This window comes from Sceloporus occidentalis, unplaced genomic scaffold, assembly GCF_023333645.1.
Source record: "Sceloporus occidentalis isolate IW3139 unplaced genomic scaffold, rSceOcc1.0.p SCAF_25, whole genome shotgun sequence".
Classification (NCBI taxonomy): domain Eukaryota; kingdom Metazoa; phylum Chordata; class Lepidosauria; order Squamata; family Phrynosomatidae; genus Sceloporus; species Sceloporus occidentalis.
Window position 1 is genome coordinate 214981 of NW_028317005.1, and position 22420 is coordinate 237400.

The following is a 22420-nucleotide window of genomic DNA, read 5'->3' on the forward strand; positions in this document are numbered from 1 at the left end:
TAATTAATGTTGTTATAATAGACAAGAAGCCATAACAAAATATATAATATTATGCTGAATTCTATTAAAAGCAGTGTATATTTTTTCAGTTGTACAATTCCTACGCGATAACTTTTTTATATGGTTTATTAAATCCAGCTGACAATGTAATAAAAAAAACATGTATTTATTATTAGAACTCTATATTACTCGGATTGTTCCCGAAGCATTTGGAAATGTGTCTTAGACTTAGAGTCTTAAGTTAGAGTTGGAAGAGAAAACGTTTACAAGGAAAAATGACCCGCTATTTGTATAAGCTTGAAATATAAGTTACAACAAACTTTAATGAAAATGCGTGGCTTAAATAGGTTGCTCCAAATTACTTAGGGACATCGTTTCATATGAATCAGGATTGACTCTATCACCCATCATTGTTGCTTCATTTGGTCCAAAGAAGGCAAAAAAGACTCCCCCCCCCCGAAAAAACCCCCAAAAATAAACGCTGGCTGAACATATAATTTTATTCCTTATAAGGAAAAATATAATATAATCATAATACAAAATAATTATTTGATTTTTCTTTGGTTTAAATGTATATTGATATTTATGTAAACCTGCATAGCTTTTATATTAATATTTTCTTGAAAAATCATATTATCTAATCCAGAGAATATTGCTTACGTCTTGTGAAAAGTCACGGTGGGCTTGACTCAATGATCTGTGCAATCTAGACAGCAACCACTAAAAGAAGATCAGTACTAAGTGATAGTATCCCCAATATATGTCTTCAGAAATCCAAGGCACGGTAGAAACATCCTGAGCACACATAGTATACCTGTGACAATTTAAACTCTTCTATGTCAACATGAAACTAAATAGACCAATAAGCTACTGCTATGCTAAATGATTTACCACTGAATGAAGAATTATAAAGATCTTTATTTATTATCAGTAATTTACAGTAATTTCCACGAGGAGCTTTTTTAAAAGTATATTTCTACATTCAAAAAGTAAAAACAAGGCACAAAGATGTATCGGGAAACAAGCAAAGGTCTAGTTTTTGATGGGTCACTAAATCAAACCAATATGTTTTCGTCAGTCCTGCATCAGCAAGTTGAAGGGCAAAGTCTGGCTGGTGTCTCTTTATGTATAAAGAAATAGGGAAACATGAATGAAATGTAATAACTTTACTATACAGCGGACTGCCTGCATTTCATAGTGTTACAGGTAACCCTTAATAACCATGGGGTACATTGACATAGTGGCGGTCTAAGCAATATATGGCTATATAATGTGACGGAATCCCCAATATTTATGTTGAATGTTCAATGTTTTTTTTTTAATAGTATTTGCCGGTTATGCGCTAAATACTTGTTTTGTTTTATACCCTTAATAATCACTTATTTCACCTTCAGGGGTCACTGAATTAACGCGTTGATAAAAGCCTAGCCTCAAGGAGTCTGCAGAACGAATGCAATGGGGGTTATATAGCTAGAGCAATTTTGGTGCCAAGTGGTATATATGGGGCATCAGTAGCCAGTGAGATGTTCTTGCTGATTGTGCCACTTTTACCACTTTGCTTTTTTATATGGAACCCCAATGCTCCCCATTGAAAACCTGCGATGTCTCTCATATACATCTTCTCCTTTGACTTTTCCCCACTCCGTCTGAATGTCATTTTTAATGACCTTGGCAGGTTCAGGGATCCTTTCTGTTGATTAATCAACAGACTTTCCACAGTCAGTACTATTTCTTGATTAAAAATAGGTTATTTATATTGTTTTAAGTCAGACTCAGGCAGGCAAAATACTGATTGATCATCTTGCCACGGTCATTATGAGATTCCACTGCATTATAAGGGGAAGTTACTAGAGATGATTTAACATTGTTTAGCCATTTACGACAAGCAGAAAGAATCCATCTCTCACAGTTCTATCTTTTAAGAAAAATAATAGCAATTGAGTGAGGTTTTTGTTTGAAAGGCTGAGAAAAATGGCTGAATATTGTTTTATTTATTATGTCTGCTGCCCTAGACTTATTACAGCTTGTCAGGACATTCAATGTTAAACTCTATTCTCAATACCATAAGACTTATAATGGTGGAAAAAAGCATACAGTTGGAACCCGGCAGCTTCATATTACATTACATTTTATACTATTTAATTTATTGGCATGCACTATAGAGGTTCACTAAAGAGCAAGGACAGTACTTTCTTAAGTATTTCCACAGTTCCTATGAAATGTGATTGTTTTCAAATATAAGACTTGCTGAAGATGTCAGCACGATAATAATAATTGCCCAGAATAATGCTACTGATGTTCTGTATCCTGAACAATCAGTGTGTTGTTGAGATGTGAGATATGCCTCCTTTTGGCATCTAACGAGCCCTGGACATCTATAGCAGAGTCAATTCATATAAAGACGTGGCGACATACAATAACCAACCTGCCTTTCATCACGGCCGTTGGATAACTAAAAATGTTCTCAGAATCTTTGGGACAAACTTATCAATGTCTGTATATTATTGCAGTCAGGTCACAGAGAATTGGGCATTATTTGATCTCCAGTTTGAGGTGTCAGCCAGACTGCAATCCAAGCTTGAAGAACATGCCTTGCCGTGATCTGGAGACTATTTTGCACCAGCACGTCCAGTCATACAGTCATATATAAACCTTTTTCAATGTAGAATTATTTCCTTAAAAAAAAAAGAAAAAAGAAAAAACCCTACTGTAAGCTCGTTTGCGCAGGGCCCTCCTCACCTGTTGTCTCTGTTAGTCAATTTGTTATGTTACATGCTACTTGTTATGTCCTGTCTACCCATTGTACAGCACTACGGAATTTGATGGCGCTATATAAAACAATAAATAATAATAATAATAACATACACCATGGTTTTGTTTGGCACAATATTTCTCAATTAAAACAGTTTTATTTTAAAAAATATATATTAAAAAAAAATATATATAAAAATATTTATTTTATTTTTTGAGGAGGAGGACGATTCTAGTGAAGAAATGTTACCATAGTTCTGTAGGTCATTAAATGTATTCACATAGCAATGATTTACATGCTATTTATTGGCATACCCTATTCATTGCTGCAATGTCTGTTTTCATAAGATATACCAATAGCTGACACATGGGAAGGAATGGAAGTTCTAGATATGTATTAGGGGGGTAATGGCATAAATATGTAAACCAAGGTGGCAGGGAGAGGACAAAAGTGACAGGGGGACCCTTAACATTCTCCAGTGTTTTACTGTCTAAAAGCAGATATTTTCAACAATGAGCTTTTATATTTTAACATAGATTATTTCAGGAATGTATATGTTAAATTTCTTAAGTCAAATTACTAGTCTGAATATTCATTGGAGAACCATAAAAATAAAACAATAAATCATGATAAAAATCCAATTATGTCACCAAATCCCACTTTAAACTAATAACTTTTAAAGTAATGAATCTGTCAAAAGAATTAATGAACTGCCAGCCGATGCCTATTTCAGTCAGAGGAAAAAATACTTGACTGTTACACATTGCTGCTAAAAGAAAATTGCCATATCCATGGAACGGTTATTTCATTACGTAGCACAACTTTAAGCTTTTGTGTCTATGTCAGATATGTTGCATTTTGTACCATAAGGGCAATGTTGTAAGGTTAAGGGTGTAATAGAGTATTAGGGAAGAAAACCGAATGCATTAGTTAAAGTCACAAGCTTTTTAACGGGAACCAGCTTGTACCATGTGTCCAAGTGACAAGTGTAGATGCCACCTTGATTGATGGCTACTTAGAAATTAAATTTATTACGTGATAGTATGTGTAAACGGCTTCTCAGCAGTAGGTGGTGGGATATGTGGTGAGCAGGTGTATGTTCTCACTGCAAGTAATTGTGAGGGCATCAGGAACTCTTAAACAGGTGATTTTTATGGTTCCAGTGGAACAACCAAACAACTATCTGCAAGTAGTACAGCTGGGTATATATAAAGAAGCACAGCAGGTGGTAAGGCCTATAGCTTCCTTCAAAGATGAATTTCATCCACCTGGTCCCACTGTTTTGTTTATATAGCCACCAAAGTGTCACGTGGCACGGGTCCCTTGTTTCCATAGAAATTATGGTGATTTTATTTATAGTTTTTTTCCTCCATGCAAGTCCCACCCTGCCATTCTGGCAGTAGCCTAGTCAAGCTAGTAGGGGGTGCCACCACCATGCAACATCAAATATGATTAAACGTTTTTTGCCAAACCATCAGATCAAGTTCTTCAAAGTCTACTTATACATTATACAGGGCCAGCTCAGCTCTTGTTATCTTATTGGAGAAAACTACCAGTGTTAGCCTTCATAATGAGCAACAAATTGTGGGAGCCACAACTCTCTCTTTAGTGACTAAGCTCCCTGCCAGTGGTGTCCCATCTCAGACATTGCTCCTATCTTATGTAGCACTTGGGTCATTAATGTGAAAGAATGCCTGCAACATGGGTAGATCTGTAATTCATATGCACATAGTTGTCCAATGACTTGCCGTTTAAAATGTGATTAGTAAATAGTAAACTAATGTTTAATACACATTGGCAAAACAGTGTTTTTTCCATAAGCCATTCCAGTGTTTATTACTATGACCACCCATTTAAAACTCCCCACCTGATCATATTTCCTTATAACGTGTGCTACCTGTCCTGCAGCGCTGATTCTGAAAAGTCCATTATTGTTTTCAAGCCATGCGTGAACATCACCTCAAGTCACAAAATGTAACACTTCATAGATGACTTGTCACTTCTTTTCAACAGCAGGAATCTTATCATTACTTACTTTTTTTTTTCTTCGAGTTATACAACACATTATTTATGGTCAAAAAAGCTGTTTAGGGCTCAAAAATTGCATTTTGACAAACACTAATATACAGCCTGTTCCCTAAGTATGTGTGAATGGCATTGTCCCTATTGAGAGCACAACTTTTCTGTGATGTTTCACTAAACTTCAGATGACACTGAAAAGGTTATTTAACAAGAAATTATATTTTATAACTTTTCATGCAAAAAGCTTTAGGTACAGTTAGTTTAATAGAATTGCTTGTACAATTATGTATAGTGGTGAATCTTCAATATAATTTAAGTCACTTTACAGCATTCAGACAATAATAATACTGAACATGGCTACAAGGTAAAATGCATTAGGAGTAAACACTGGTTACTGGAGAAGTAACCAAGCAGAATTTCTTCTAGAACTTCTATTCTTGGAGTTCTTCCCAATTGGTAGACGCGGATTCTGTTGCATTTGTAACAAAGAGAGAACAAAACATATTCCAAACACTCTCCAATGCTACTATGTCTTTATTTGTATTACTGTCTACCCTCTAGACAATGCCACTGTTGTATGGTCATTGCTATCAGTTTTACTTATATTGTTTGGCTGCAATGACCATATTATTTATAATGAATAGCGGAAACTGTCTTTATTTCAAAAGGGAATTGTTAGGTATCATTAAATTAGTTAAATATACTATTAATATTATTCTTCTAATATATAAAAAAATGTGTCCCCAAGGCAATGGCATAACTACAGGGGTTGTAGCGGTCACACCCCTTGTTCCTGTCTCCTCGTACCGGTTCAAAATTGTTTAGAAAGGGCCCTTCCGACCTTGATCCGTGCGGTCCAGGTCAGAAGGGTAATTTCTAAACTATTGTGAACCAGCAAGACAGGAACGTATCTGGTTCACGTTACGTCACGTAACCCCACAATGAAACTGAGGCTACTCGCTGCGAGCAGCCGGAAAGAAAGCTGTAGGAGCTATGAGAGATAAGCCAGGGAGGGAGGTATGTATATGTGTGTATAGATGGATGTGAGCATGGATGTGTACTTGTGTGTGTGTGAGCATGGATGTGTACTTGTGTGTGTGTGTGAGCATTGATATGTACTTGTGTGTGTGAGCATGGATGTGTACTTGTGTGTGTGAGCATGGATGTGTACTTGTGTGTGTGTGAGCATTGATATGTACTTGTGTGTGTGTGAGCATGGATGTGTACTTGTGTGTGTGTGAGCATGGATGTGTACTTGTGTGTGTGTGAGCATGGATGTGTAGGTGTTTGTGAGCATGTATGTATAATTGGGGTGAGATGGAGTGTGTGTGAGTATGAGTAATGTGTGTAATTTGGGGGCAAGGGGCAAAGAAGGCACACAGAAGTTGTTTGGGGGCAATGATGGCACAGACCAGCTGTTGAAGTTGGGGGGCCCCGGGGCAATTTTCACACCAGAGCCCTGTGGTTTCTAGTTATGCCCTTGTCCTCAGAGAAATCTGTCAGCAGTTTGTAATTTAGTTGTGTTAACAAATTAGTAATGAAGAAATTGTAATGATTTAGAAGAAGGAAGCTTGGTGGTGAATATGGTGATGATAAGACATATAACTTCGGGTAGCAAAATTACCAAAATGGAATATTCATCAGACCTAAACTGGCTTTTGGACACAGTAAGTGTGCGGCAATAAAAATGCAGTATATTAATGATTTCATGAAAGCCAGAGGCTATTTTCAAACCTAGTTCCTGTCCTGCTATTCACTGCAGGGGCGTAACTAGATGCCTCAGGGCCCGGGTGCGAGAATCAGTTAAGGGCCCCCCCACCCCCTCACCCCCCCACCCCCTCACCCCCCCCAAAAAAACATGATTTTTACCCAACAATTTTTTTTCAACTAATTCAACAAATTCAATTTACATATTGAATCATATCTGTAAAAAAATCAAAGAAAAAGGGGCGCATGTACAAAGGGCATAATCCAGGGGTTTCCAAGTTTTTTCTGCAGTGGGCCACTTCATCAGAATTGTATACGTGTGCGGGCCGCACTCATTTTTCACTGTGACAAAAAATATGGCCTTTAATAAAATATGCAGATTAAAATAAAGTAAAATGACACAAAACCTTTACTCTTCCTCTCACTGATTTCTGGGCCTTGAAAGTTTTGCGACTACAAATTCAGGATTCCCTAGATTTATTCTAGGGATGAACTAAAATGAAAATTCTGGACCAAAACATTCAGGGTTCACTTAACCAAAACCGAAAATGACCCCCACCTTTAAAAATAATAATAAAAACTCACATGTTTAATAAAAGTAGGTAACACGCAATTGGACAAAATTAGCAATATGACTTGGCATGATAGGAGTGTGATTGCTGTTAGCCTAGGCAACCAGTAAATGCTGGTACCTAGGCATGATGGGACTGTGCTCGCTGTGATTGCTGTTAGCAATCACACTCCTATCATGCCAAGTCAGCCAGTACATGCTGGTACAGGGTGGCTGTAAGTGATGTGCAGACCCCATACTGCTGGCAGCATCACTACACAAGGGGGGCAGCTAGCTAGGTTTCAGCATGTACTGGCTGACTTGGCATGATAGGAGTGTGATTGCTAACAGTAGTCACAGTCCCATCATGCCTAGGTTCCAGCACTTACACATCCATCCAGTAAATGCTGGAACCTAGGCATGATGGGACTCTGATTGCTGTTAGCAATCACACTCCTATCATGCCAAGTCAGTCAATACACGCTGGTACAGGATGGCTGTAAGTGATGTGCAGACCCCATACTGCTGGCAGCATCAATACACAAGGGGGCAGCTAGCCAGGCTTCAGCATGTACTGGCTGACTTGGCATGATAGGAGTGTGATTGCTAACAGCAATCACAGTCCCATCATGCCTAGGTTCCAGCACTTACACATCCATCCAGTAAATGCTGGAACCTAGGCATTATGGGACTGTGATTGCTGTTAGCAATCACACTCCTATCATGCCAAGTCAGCCAGTACATGCTGGTACAGGGTGGCTGTAAGTGCAGACCCCATACTGCTGGCATTATCACTACACAAGGGGGGCAGCTGGCCAGGTTTCAGCATGTACTGGCTGACTTGGCATGATAGGAGTGTGATTGCTAACAGCAATCACAGTCCCATCATGCCTAGGTTCCAGCACTTACACATCCATGCTAACACACACACACACACACACTTATTCATATAATCATTAATTCACAGATTCATTCCCTCAATCACACACACTCATTCAAACACCCTCCCCACCCCCTTACCTGTACTGCAGCTCCCTCGATGCCGCTCACAAACTTCAGCAGGGGGCGCGGCCTCCCTCTGCTAAAGCACAGAGGAAGTAGGAAGTCACGTGAACTCCGCTTCCTCTGTGCTGTCCAGAAGACCCTCCCACAAGTAAGTAGCAGGGCTTGAGGTGCGGCTCGTGTAAGATCGGTTGCCCTGGCTGCCGATCTTACGCGGGCCGCACCTCGAGGTCTCGCGGGCCGCATTTGGCCCGCGGGCAGCATGTTGGACGCCCCTGCCTTATTTAAAAAAAAAAAAACGTAAAAAAGATTTCGGGCGGGCCCTTGGCTTGGGCCCCCCTGCCGCCGGGGCCCGGTCGCAGTCGCGACCCCGGTAGAACCGCCACTGATTCACTGTTTATGTTTTGTAGATAGTGATTAATAAACAGTAATTAATCAAGTACACTGGCTAAAAAAGGAACATAATGGTCAAAATGGTAAATGTAGAGCAAAGAGAAGGAACATTAGTTTTGTTGCTATGGTGACTGCTCCACTTTTAACACTTTTTACCAGCAACATTCATATTCCTTTTAGATATGACTTAGTTATTAACTAATGGTATAAACAACACATACAATACAGGGTCTGAATATCACAAATTTGAAATATACCGGTAAAACAATAATGCCCCTTGATAAAAGTAAGTCATAAACTGTATGTAAAAATTCCTGGGTTTAGTAACAAAATCAAGGCCTTTTCTTTTTATTTGCTCCCTATTATGTTATTTGATATTAAGCAAAACCATAAAAGCAGGTCAAGAAAAAACGTAAAAGAATAAAATATATATATATATTGACTGTGCCAAATAAAAAGAAGTTTTACTGCGTTATTCAATTGTCATCAGTATTTGGCTTGATTATTGTTGTAGGGAATGGACCATTACTAACACTTTTCTTGTAAGCCAAATAGATTACTCACAAGCGCCTTCAGTTGTTGCAACTGGGCCTTAAATCTCAAATCATTGTGATAACAATTTTTTTTCAAAAAAATAATAAAATTAGCCTGAGAGCTGCAATAACTAAAAATACATTAAGAAAAAAAACCAGATCTGGTGAAAATCAACACTTTTATGAGACATGACAGGGAATATAAAAACAGTTTATAGAAAATTATAAATGATTTCCTATGGCTGACATGTGATGAGTTTGAGAAACCTGTCAATTTTAGGAGTGAATTAGCTGAGGAATACGTGTAGATGACTGTGGAAGACCCTGAGTATTCCCACAGGTCTGACACAGAGGGCTCTTGTAGATACTGCTCTCCTTATTCCAGAGTATAACGCAAATCCCCAGGAAACCGGGCTTCATTAATCCGGCACGGAACCTCTTATTCTATTTACTCAGCTGCAAACGCCTAGTCTGTTATATAAAGCTGTACATTGATCACTCCCAATATGCAATTTCCTGCAAACACGACAGATAAAGCTGTGAATCTATAACATTTTTGGATAAATGGCCGTCTTATTATGGTTGAAAAAACAACTGATTATTACCATTTATTTATCTATTTTTGTTTTAAAAGACATGGTGTCATATTTAGCATAATTGCAATAATAAAATTTTCTTCTCACCAGTTTTTGTTATTAAAAAGAAATTTATTATGGATAAAATGGTGGTACCTGCTTATTTAAGGTTTTTTTTTTTCTATTAAGTATTTTGAGTGTTAAGACTTTAATGCAATAAAAAAAATCATATCAAGTATATTTCGGCATGTCTGTATACCTAACATTGGCATTATAAAACTATTCCAATATCTGAGGTGTTGGGTAATAAGAACATATCAAATGTATATTTTAATTTTTTTCTAGATATGATGGTCCTTTATAAATAATTCATAATATTAACTAATCAGTATTACCAGTATTATTATTAATGAACTTGTCAGAGGAAGGAATGAAGGTCTCAAACATGGGATGGAACAATGAATACGAGGGTGTCTCTTTACATTGTACATTTATTAATTTAGCTCTGTTGCAATAGGAGGACAATAAAAATTAATTATAATATTCAAGCCAACAATATACAACTTGATATTAAGATTAGCTCACACTAATATACAGGTATGGAAGGAGGAGAGGGCCCAAATAAACCTAAATAGGTCTACCGCAGTGATGACGAAATATATATTTCTGGTAATGCAAGTCAACAATAAAACAAATTCATCAATTAAATTACAGGTTCAATGTATGGGTTAACGTCTGGTGCAAAGTTTGAAAGTGGTAATATCAATATAAGAAACTGATTGTCACGTTCCACCGTCGCCGAATGAGCACTCACCGCAGAAGTTCTTAAGCCGTAAGTCGACTAGCAAGGAGTGGGGACCCCGAGCTAAGTGGATAGGCACTTAGATGATCCGGTACTGGGTGTAATAGGCAATACACACAAATATCCAGAAACTTGATTAGGTAACCTGTAGGCTTTTATCACAGATACCTAGGGTTAATGCGGAATGGATGGTCAGACACAGCCAAGTTCGGTACACTAAACAGGTAGTCATACAAGCCAAATGTCGGTAGACAGGGCAGGTAGTCAGAGAAGCCAGGTATGGTACCAGGTAGCAATGCAGGAACAGAATCATGAGGCAGAACAGTAGGCAGGCAAGCCAAAGGTCAAACATGAAATCAAACTCTAATATGCAGAATGGCTGGACCACAACGGGGTACCTGTCCTGAGCAGTTCCGGAGTTTTAAATCCCGTGAAGCCTCGCCTCCAGCTGCACGTCACTGACCCTCCAGATCCGGGGGAGTCTACGCTGCTCAGGACCTCCACAGCGGCAGACAGCTGGGTGTTTGCTGGCAACGGGTCCTGACGCTGTAACACTGATGGTGTATTCCTGCTGACTGAACCACTCCATGGCTACTATAGCATACCCTGTCCTATTATCTCAAAAGATTTCATGGATATGAGTGTTTCTCAGTATTCTACAGAATACAATAATGTGTGTGGAAACAGCAGAACATAAATAAATAACATGCATTATTCTCCTACTAAATTCCTTTCTTCTTTAGTAACTAACTAAAGCCCCACCCCTGACCACACCCCCTAACCACACCCCTCAAATCAAAGGTGTTCTTCTTTGGCCATTTGAAATGTTGGGGGGTATGTTATAGAGATAACACAATTTTTCCAATGTTGTATCAGAATAACAAATATATACAGTATGTATACATACCGTATTGGCTCAAATATAGGCCGCACCCAAAAAGTTTGGTACTATTCTAAAGAAAAAAATATTTTTAAAGACAAAATACACATTAGTGGTATGGTAAAACAGTCACGTCGGTGCTCCACCATAGAAGCCCCCGTGGATGTGCCGGCAGCAGAGGTTGTCAGTGGAGGTGCAGACGTCCACCAGCTGCCGGAGAGTAGGATCCTGGTCCCCTGCAGCACTGAAGAAGGGAAATGCTTCCTTTATAGCTATGGCTGCTGAAAAAAATACTTTAGCTACATACTAAATTATTATAACAAACATCCTGAATCATCCAAGCATTGCAAGATGTTATAAAATATATAGGTATAAATTTAAAACTAGCAATCTGTATATGGTAAGAGGCCAGGCTGTCAATCTGGTATAAGGTAAAACCTTTGATTGATGCCAAAATGTAGATGTTAACGCCAAACACACTGGGGAATATTAAAAAAGGACTAATCTCCAAAGCGAAAACTAATTGAATATCTGTGGTGACTTAACATAGTAACATGAGGTCAAAAACACTTTAATGTGAGCAACGTTAGAGGTCAAAGGTCAATTTTCTGCTAAAGGGTTTTCTAGTGAACGGACTGGGAAAAAATCCAACACAAATTGTCAGAAAAGAGTAGTAAAATTTTAAAAAGCACCACTCTAATTTGGTTAGTTGATGTAGGCATGAAATCAGATACTTAATGCTTCTAGCTACCAAGGCAAACAAACTCAGTGGAAACCACTGGTCCAATAAAGTTATCCAATAAAAACCAGTACAACCGCACTGTATTTTTGTCCAGGACCAATAAGGCTACTGGAAAAACCTACAACGGATATCCAGGGGAAGTGTCTAGATTCTCAATGTCACTGGTGCTTACAAAAGGCAAGACTGGATTGAAGCAAAACGTGATGACACAATACCAAACATTCATACTCCAAGTTAATAAACATTTTATTACAAAAATTGGAAAAGTGTTCCAAAATATAACATACTCATACATGTAAAGCATACAACATATTAAGAGAGCTGCTGGCTGGTAATGCTGCTTATAGGTGGATAAATTCAAGCACATAGGCAGCCATTTCCATAGACAAACACTAGAATGGGTCATACAGAAAAGTTCAGTGACTTTAAAGATGGCAATGTCATAGGAGTCCACCTTTGCCACATGTGAAATCACTGCCCTGCAAGACTTGCCATGGCCCACTGTATTATTATTATTATTATTATTGTAAAATAGGAGCATCTAGGAGTAACAACAGCTTAGCCACAAAGCAATAGACCTCGCACACTCACAAAGTGAAGCTCTTGAGTGCTGAAGTGTGTAGAATGTAAAAATCTCTTCTTCTCACCTCACAGTTCCAAACTGCCTCTGGAAGCAACATCGGCACGAGCATTGTGTGTCAGGAGCTTCATGTAGTAGGCTTTCATGGCCAAGCAGCTGCACACAAGTCGATGATCACTATGTGTAATGCCAAGTATCAGCTGGAGTAATGTAAAGCCACCGCCACTGGACTCCGGAGCAGTAGAAATGCGTTCTCTCGAATGATGAATCATGACTCACTATCTGGAATTCTATCTACCGAAATATATAGTGCCAACTGTAAAATTTGTTGAATAAGGGATAATGGTCACTTGTGTGCTGTACTATCCCTTCAAAGTAGATTTTTTTGTTATTATATATATATATATATATATATATATATATATATATATATATATATATATATATATATATATATATATATAGGAGACAGACTAGACTCACAGGCAATGTTTTTTCCAATCCTGGCTCATTTCTCTGTTCCCTGGGTGGAAGTGGCTCTTAGACATGAATGGTCAGAAGGACAATCCATGACCCAATTAATGGCCTTTATAGTTCTGTCTGGAAAAGACACAATCCAGTTAAGTCTTTGTTTACACAAGAAAAAATCAAATTACTGTGACCACTAACAATATCAGTAATTTATGCAAATGTTTAAAAAGCAACACATATGGAGTAAGAGAGATATAGTAATTAGGCTACATCTAATAAACTCATGTCATTCTTAAACCTGATGTTTATTTTGCCTCTAAAAATAATTAGGGAAGGTTTTCACTTCCATTGCAGTTTCTGAGGATTCTTGCCTACTACGGCTAAGTGTAATTATTTAGCTTTGGGTTGTTAAATTAATGACCTCATTAGACTCCAGTGTAGCAATTCTCACACATTGGAAATACGTGCCTAGAACAAGGAGGGATTTTTAATACTTATTACTTCATTTGTGAATCCTGATCTTCAGGTTCTTCAAGTTTTTTTTTCTCCTTTGCAATAAACATATACTGTATTATCCCTTGTACTATTACCTTAATATAGACCATGGAATCATTTTGCTAAAATATTTTTTAAGTGAGTAACTTTAATATGTTTAAAGAAAACAATTATTTTAAAGGGAACAAAAATCAGCAAAATATGGTAATAGTTTAAGAAACTATAGCAATGGGCTTTCTGTCAGTGGAAAACTTGATCTTCACATAGCCTGTAAGTTCATCTGCGAATTAAAAAGCACAAAACTTTTGATAAACATATATTGATCTTTGTATAGTACAATAGAATTTAATAACAATATACAATAACAAATTGTATATTTTATATGTGGTTAATAAAAAATAAAAAAAATAAAAATATTAACAATGATATATATAAAATAACACATTATAAAGTATAAACATATAATCATAAGTTATAAGTATGATGTAGACAGTAGAATACAGTCGGATGGCGCATTCATTTAACAGATATTCTCAGACAGATTTACTGGTGAAAACCCAAGAGAGAAACCTCTTGACCTTTACAACTTAATTTGTGTTTCCGCTGTCCAATATCTTTAAGGCCAAAAACTGTGTGACAATATCTAAAACAAAATTATAGGTATGCATTAAAACCTCATAAAAAGATCAATAAAAATTACTTTTAGTTATAAACACCTAATGCAGGGAATAGCATTCAAGTAACTTTTCCACCCTTCCAAGCCCTGGTCTGTTAGCACCAGACCCAGAGGGTAAAGCTTTGGGCTGTTCAAACAAACTGAAAGATGTAAACCCCGAAAAGGAACATTTGCCCTTTGACATTCTGCATTAGAAATACACTTGAGACAGCCCAGATGAACTTACATTGCACCTGTTAAGCCACCATAGTACTGAAATTGTCTGTTTATATATGCATTAGCTTTTTAAAGAACTATGAAATATAACAAGAGAACACAATAATCATACCCCCAACATTTCAGGTGTCCAGATCAGGTGGGTGAATGAAGGAGGGTCATGGAGGTCATGTCAATATGCTGGGCTGTTTGGGGACAAAGATGGCACATCCTATGTGTGTAATTTGGGTGCTGGTCAGGTTATATGTGGGCAGTGTGAATGCCAGGGCTGGCCTTGGGGTGTGCAACCTGTGATCTATGCCTGTAATTTAGTGGGTTTTATCTATACCTTTAATGCTGAGTTTTTATGTGAATTCCAGTTAACCTATACCTGCAAAGCTGTGTTTTTGTGTTATTCTGTTGATCAATACCTGCAGTGCTGTTTACATGTGTTGTTTATTTGATCTATACCTGAACTACAGGGAGTAAGTAAAAGAGAGCTGTGGCTTAGTGAATGAAGGGACTCTGGGGATGATTACAGGGAGAGGACCTCTCAAAGTCACAGTAGGGTCAGAACGAGGGAAGACTACACTGACTCTCACAGTCTTTCCCTAATCTACAGTCAGTGTGGCAATTTTTTTGTGTGTGTGGTAGTGGAGGGAGTGATTGCATGCTAGGGGGCTTGGAGCGGAGCTCACGAAAATGCTTTCCTGGGGTCCAGTATAATTGCCCCCTCTACTGTGGTCCCTGTCCCCCCATGTGCCCCCCTAAATATGGAAGCTGCAGATGCCACCATTGATGTTTCACCTCTCTGGGCTGGCCAGGCAAGATTATCTCCCAACTGGTCCATAATCACCACTGCATGTAAAAGCAGGGCAGTATGGCAAGTATTTGTCACAATGGGACAGTGCCTGAAAATTGACACTGTCGCACAAAAAGGCACACTTAGGACGTATGCAATAATAGACATGAGTGGATGGAAATCTGGCAATAATTTATACAAATACACCCTCCTTAATTCCACCTATAATCTGTAAATAGATGCCATCTTTTTGTCTGAAAAGATCATGTAGCTCTTAAAAATTTGAGATTGCTTTAGTATGTTTAAGCCATGACATCAGTACTGTTATTTTAGTGTATTATTTGGTTATTACTAAATATCCTTTTGCATCTGGACATTTTCATACAAAAAAGAAAGAAATTGAAAAAAAGAGAAATTTCATTTTACACGTGGCATTTAAGTAATTGCGTAATCCATATATGGATGGCTAGATAGCTGGCATCGCTAGTTAAACGCTCACCAGCCAAGCTCTGATCTTGGCATACTCTATGTACTGTCATCTTGTTGAATCAGTGCTGTGTAACGCACATCATTTTAAGGAATAAACAAATATTAGTGTTGTATGTATGTATGAAAATGATGCTGTGAACTCTAGTAACCAGTTCATCACCAGTACCCGGTTTTAGATCAGAAATCTGTATTTTGCATTTCATGTATATACCTTAGGTGTGGAGGGTTGCTAGAGACAGAACCTGGGACAGGACCATTCCCCTACATTACCAGTTCAGTCTCCTTGCTCTTTATTGAGGTATAACATATACACAGCAGCACTCTTCAATACGTTGCAAAGAAGCCTTGTGAAAGACAATCTCAGTATGGGGAAAATGGGGCAACTTGATGCCACTCTCCTGCAGCAGGAATATTGGCAGAGACAAACAGACTCCATGATAGGCATCGGTGATGGCAGACATAGCTTCCTACTTCTCTCATGTTAAAGGATCTGCCCGTAAGAAGTCCTTTCAGTCACATGTGGTAGTCATGGCTTCTAAGGAAACAGGCAATAGACAGAGTTATTGTGTCAGGATCCCACAGCTATCAACTTGTAGCTAGAGGAAGATACTCTGCAGGCAGAAGCTGGGATGCGTGTTTATGGCAGTCAGTTTGTATGTATAATATAAAAAGTGAGCACAAAAAAGAAGAAAAAAATAAATAAATATATATATATAGGGATATCTCTGCCTTTGGGTGTCCATGTAGGTCCGTCTATCAGCATAAGGACAGAAGCAGCTTCCATGAGAAATGTAAAGATTTATGTTTATATTGCTTTATCTGACAAGTGATTGGTTATTTGTGGACCATCAGAGCAACTTGTATGCAGTTTTGAGGGAACAGACAGTTATTCTACATGATGCTGTCTATGGCTTTATTCTCTGTCCTGTGCATGATGCTGTCTGGAACAGTCTAATCGCTGGGTGAATTGTGCTCTGTGTATGGTTAATACAAAAATATCACGTTTGTAGAGGGGGAAAGTAGTAATCTTATTGAACAGTCAATTGCTTGCACTGTGTGTGTATGTATATGTATGTCGCCACAAGTCGTGCACTCAGCTTGTAGATTCCATTGTGCACTCACAGGTCTTTAGAAAACAAATAAATCACATTTATTATGGGTACAAAGAACCACAACCTGGTCATTTGTCAAGATAAACCTTATTTTATATATATATATATATATATATATATATATATATATATATATATATATATATATATGCTAAAACATTAATGAAATGCCAATTACTTCTATACTTAGTCTCATGCTGGTGTGTCTGGGTGGCTGGGGAGTTAACGTGTAACATTTTAAAAAGGTTAACGCATGTTGAAAGCTAGTGTGGATAAAGCTCGAAACACTTCCAGGGAGGCAGGCCGTTAACATGACTGCTTTCAGGTAGCTCCTGATCAGCTCACATAATTGTATGCTATCCATATACAACCCATAACATTACATGTAATCAGGCTTTTTTAGGCCAATCTCAAAGCACACGCTAGGTGTACAAATCTGCAGTCGGCACGGTCAAAAAGAAGGTCACATTCTCGGAAGGAACAAAGAGGTTGAAAGAAACACTCCGGGAAACAAGCCACCGATTTGGAGAATGAGACACCAATTGATTATTATTTTTTTAAACTTATATTGCAAGAGAAAACAATATATGTAATGACCACAGTATTGGTGGATCAAAAGAAAAAAAAACATAGAAAGAAAAAGATGCCCTGTAGGTACACATTGGACATAATTTAAGTATTACAACATAAACAGTCACATTGTTAAACAACAGTAACAATGCATTTCCAGTAAAGATGAGTGGATGAGCCCGCTGGACCCCCTGCTTTACCCTGTCTCACATACACATCCTTGACTTTACCTCCGAGGAGTCACATTTTTTTTTCATGGGAAACGAGCCTTTGAGCACTTGAGAGCCAACCCATCTGGTGGAACGAAAGGTATTATAAAGATATAGTTTAGTGAAATCATGCATTGTTGCTATGAATGTAGACCATTCATGGAAAAAAGGTTTTAGCTTTTACTTCTCTATGTAAGGCTGCTGCAAGCCAGTCCATATGAAAAATAAGAGCGTTTTTTCTTTAGCTGTGTAGTCTCTCGCGGTTAGTGCCGGTACAATCCCAAAAAGGGCCCATTCTACTGTTAAACAAAATGTGATAGTAACAGATACTGTAATAGGAACTGCTCAGCCAGAACAATAACCGAGCACTGAATGGAAGTCAGTGCTCGGCTTTTGAATCTTCCGCTTCACCCAAGCTCCGCCCCCAACGGATGACGTAACGCTAGTTACGTTGCCTCCAGGGAGGCATACTATAAGAGAGGGGGCGTGGTTCGCCCCTGTGCGTACCGCCCATCACTTGCGACGGGCATACTGAGAAGGACCTGCCCCGGGTGACTGCTGGATGCTGGCACCTCGAAGCAAGGTCCCGGAACTGCGGGAGAGGTAAGTTTCGAGTACCCGCTAGCCCCGGGTACGTTGCGGTCCGTGACGTGGACTGTGACAACACCGTAGCTTCAACAAGCTCATCTAGCTCTATATCCAGGAGGTCACCCTTCCAAGCTGGTAGAGCCTGTTTCAAGGAACCCCAGGTTATAATATGTCTAATTTGACCAAGAATAGAGGACATTGTGAGAGGATGTGATGGTTTGGAGAATGTTAACCTGTCAAGAGGATTGCTATGGTCTCTAGGAGACAGACACCACTTTTTAATCTTTCTACACAAAGCCTCTCACCACCAGAGGTAAGATTACTTGATATAGAAGTATATCGAGTTGGAAATAAAGTCTATGAATAAGTCCTTACCTTTAACTCAATTTTTTTCAAGCTATAAGACACAACTCAGATATGGAAACAGTAGAAATCCAACTTTCAGAAATGGCTCAGAAGTTTATTGACAGGTGATACTCGAAGCTTTAGCTAAAGGCACCTTTTGATAAACAAAAAAAAGTGAAAAGGCTAATATTTACTACTAGATTTAATACAGCATCAGTACAATTAAATCAAGGGGTTAAGAACAATTGGAACATTGTCGGAAACAGCAAGTCTTTACCAGCCATTTTCCAACAATCCTCACTTGTATGTTACAACAATCCTCACTTGTTTGTTACAAAAAAGGGTGCAACCTTCCAGACTTGTATTGTGTCACCTGTTCACAACCCCTGATTAGAGAAGGATACTGTTCAAGAATACTAATTCATCACAAATGTTTTTGGATAAGTACACTTAACACTGTGGCCCCAAATGTTCTCCTTGGCTCAGTTTCTTTTGTTAAAAAAGTGCCATATTGTAAATTTTGTGTTTTACCAAACAGATTATGTAATAGAAATGTATTACCCTAGGGACCCACCTGACCTCCATCTGCCCCTGCCTGCAAAACAGTAGTAAAGCAGGGGCCCACGCGTAAAATTTAACTTTTATTAATGATCAATACAATTAAATAACAAAAGGAAAAGTACAAGGCAAAATGTATCTCCGTTGATGGAAAAAATCTGCTATAACTCAAGATCACAACAAGGGGATTCTTGGTATTAGTAAAAATATCCATAAGACATAAAAGCATAACCTGGGTTAGAAATGTAGCGTTAGAATCCAAGCAAGGCCAGACCAGACCCACCCCCAAATGAGAACCAAAATATATCCTACATTTCATACCTTTGTGATAAATGAAATACTGCAATGAACCAGAAGAAAACCCAGCATGCAATGTTCAATGTTTCAATCACAGTCCCAATAGGAGAAAAAGAGCCACACGGTTGGCAGATGAGGGGGATGTTAGTTCAGAGTTAGCAGTACTGCAGCAAGTCACTGCCTCTGACCACCAGAGGGGTGTCTGCTCCAGTAAGGAGGGAAGGAGGAGCGCAGGGCAGGCCAGACAGGTGCTGGTAGTGGGGGACTCAATTATTAGGGGGACAGACAGGGCGATCTGTCACAAAGACCGGGATCGCCGAACAGTGTGTTGTCTGCCTGGCGCTCGAGTTCGGCACATCGCGGATCGGGTTGACAGATTACTGGGAGGGGCTGGAGAAGACCCAGCAGTCATGGTGCACATTGGCACCAATGACAAAGTGAGAGGGAGGCGGAGTGTCCTTAAAAATGATTTCAGGGACTTAGGTAGCAAGCTTAAGGCAAGGACCTCCAAGGTAGTATTTTCTGAAATATTACCTGTACCACGTGCCACACCAGAGAGGCAGCGGGAGATTAGGGAGCTAAACAAGTGGCTCAGAAGCTGGTGTAGGAAGGAGGGGTTTGGGTTCATGGAGAACTGGGCCGACTTCTCTGTCGGATACAGGCTCTACGGTAGGGACGGGCTGCACCTCAATGGGGAGGGTGCAGCTGTGCTTGGGGAGAAGATGGTCAGAAGGGTGGAGGAGTGTTTAAACTAGGGAAAGGGGGGGAGGGAAACTACAATGTAGAAGGGGAAGATAGTGTAGATAGAGAGCTGGGGCTTATAAATGTACCTGGGGGTGGAGCAGAGGGAGGGGTTAGAATAGTTAATAGGGATAGGCTTCATAGGGAAAAAAACCATACACCTCTAAATTGTATGCTTACTAATGCCAGAAGTCTGACCAATAAAACTGACGAACTGGAGTTAATAATGTCTGAAGAAAATTATGACATAGTGGGTATAACAGAGACATGGTTGGATGATAGCTATGACTGGGCGGTTAACATACAGGGGTATAGTCTATTCAGGAAGGATCGGAAAAAACGAAAAGGGGGAGGAGTTTGCCTTTATGTAAAGTCCAGCCTAAAGGCCACACTGCGGGAGAATATATGTGAGGGAAATGATAATGTGGAGTCATTATGGGTAGAAATATATGGAAAGAAAAATAATAAAATACTGATCGGGGTTTGCTATAAGCCACCAAATATAATGGAAGCAGCAGAAGATCAATTATTAAAGCAAATAAACAAGGCAGCTAATCACGATGAGGTGGTTATTATGGGGGACTTTAACTATCCCGACATAAACTGGGAAACCGAGACCTGTGAATCTCATAAAGGAAACCGGTTTCTGACTATAAGTAAGGATAATTATCTGTCCCAAATGGTACAGGACCCGACCAGAGGGGGCGCCCTACTGGACTTAATATTAACCAACAGACCTGACAGAGTAACTAATGTGCAGGTCAGGGGACATCTAGGAAATAGTGATCACAATATGATGCATTATAACTTGTCCTTCAATAAGGGAACTCTTAGAGGAGCCACAAGAACTATGCACTTTAGGAGGGCAAAGTTTGATCAACTAAGAGAAGCCCTTAACACTGTAAATTGGGAAAATGTCCTCAAAAACAAGAGTACAGACGCTCAATGGGAGATTTTTAAGAATATCTTAAATTCTCACTGTGAAAGGTACATACCGTATGGGAATAAAAGAGTCAGGAACAAGAGAAAACCAATGTGGATAAATAAAAATGTAAAGGGGGCAATAAATGGCAAAAAAAAGGCATTTAAGCTACTAAAACAGGAAGGCAGTGAGGAAGCACTAAAAAGCTATCGGGAAAAAAATAAAATATGTAAAAATCAGATAAAAGCAGCAAAATTGGAGACAGAAAGACTCATTGCCAAAGAGAGTAAAACAAACCCCAAAATGTTCTTTAACTATATAAATAGTAAAAAGGTTAACAATGAAAGCGTTGGCCCCTTAAAAAGTAATGAGGGAGAAGTTATAGACGGGGATCAGGAAAAAGCTAATCTATTAAATATATTCTTCTCTGCTGTATTCACAGAGGAAAATGAAATGCCAGGTAATATACAGCAGGATGAGATAAATGCCCCAGTACATGTCGCCTGTCTAACCCAGGAAGAAGTGCAGTGCCGCCTAAAAAAAATCAAAATAGACAAATCACCAGGTCCAGATGGCATTCACCCCCGCGTTCTAAGGGAGTTAAGTAATGTAATAGACAGACCCCTATTTCTAATATTCAAGGACTCTATAGTGACAGGGTCTGTTCCCCAGGACTGGCGCATAGCAAATGTTGTGCCAATATTCAAAAAGGGGACAAAAAGTGACCCGGGGAATTATAGGCCTGTTAGTTTAACTTCTGTTGTGTGTAAACTGTTTGAGGGGTTCCTAAGAGATGCTATTTTGGAGTATCTCAATGAAAATAAGTGTATGACTCCATATCAGCATGGGTTTACAAGGGATCGGTCCTGTCAAACTAACCTGATCAGCTTTTATGAGGAGGTGAGCTCAAGACTGGATCGGGGTGAATCGCTGGATGTCGTATATCTTGATTTTTCCAAAGCATTTGATACGGTGCCACATAAAAGGCTGGTACATAAAATGAGAATGCTTGGGCTGGGGGAGAATGTGTGTATGTGGGTAAGTAACTGGCTCAGTGATAGGAAACAGAGGGTGGTTATTAATGGTACATACTCTGAGTGGGTGACTGTTGCTAGTGGGGTACCACAGGGGTCAGTTTTGGGTCCTATTCTTTTTAATATATTTATTAATGACCTTGTAGAGGGATTGCATAGTAAAGTATCAATCTTTGCAGACGATACTAAGCTCTGTAACGTGGTTAACACAATAGAGGACAGCGCACGATTACAAATGGATCTGCATAGGTTGGAGGCTTGGGCTGGGATGTGGCAGATGAGGTTCAACACAGATAAATGTAAGGTTATGCACATGGGGAAGAAAAATCCAGGCTGGGAATATGTATTAAATGGGAAAACACTGGGGACGACTGACAT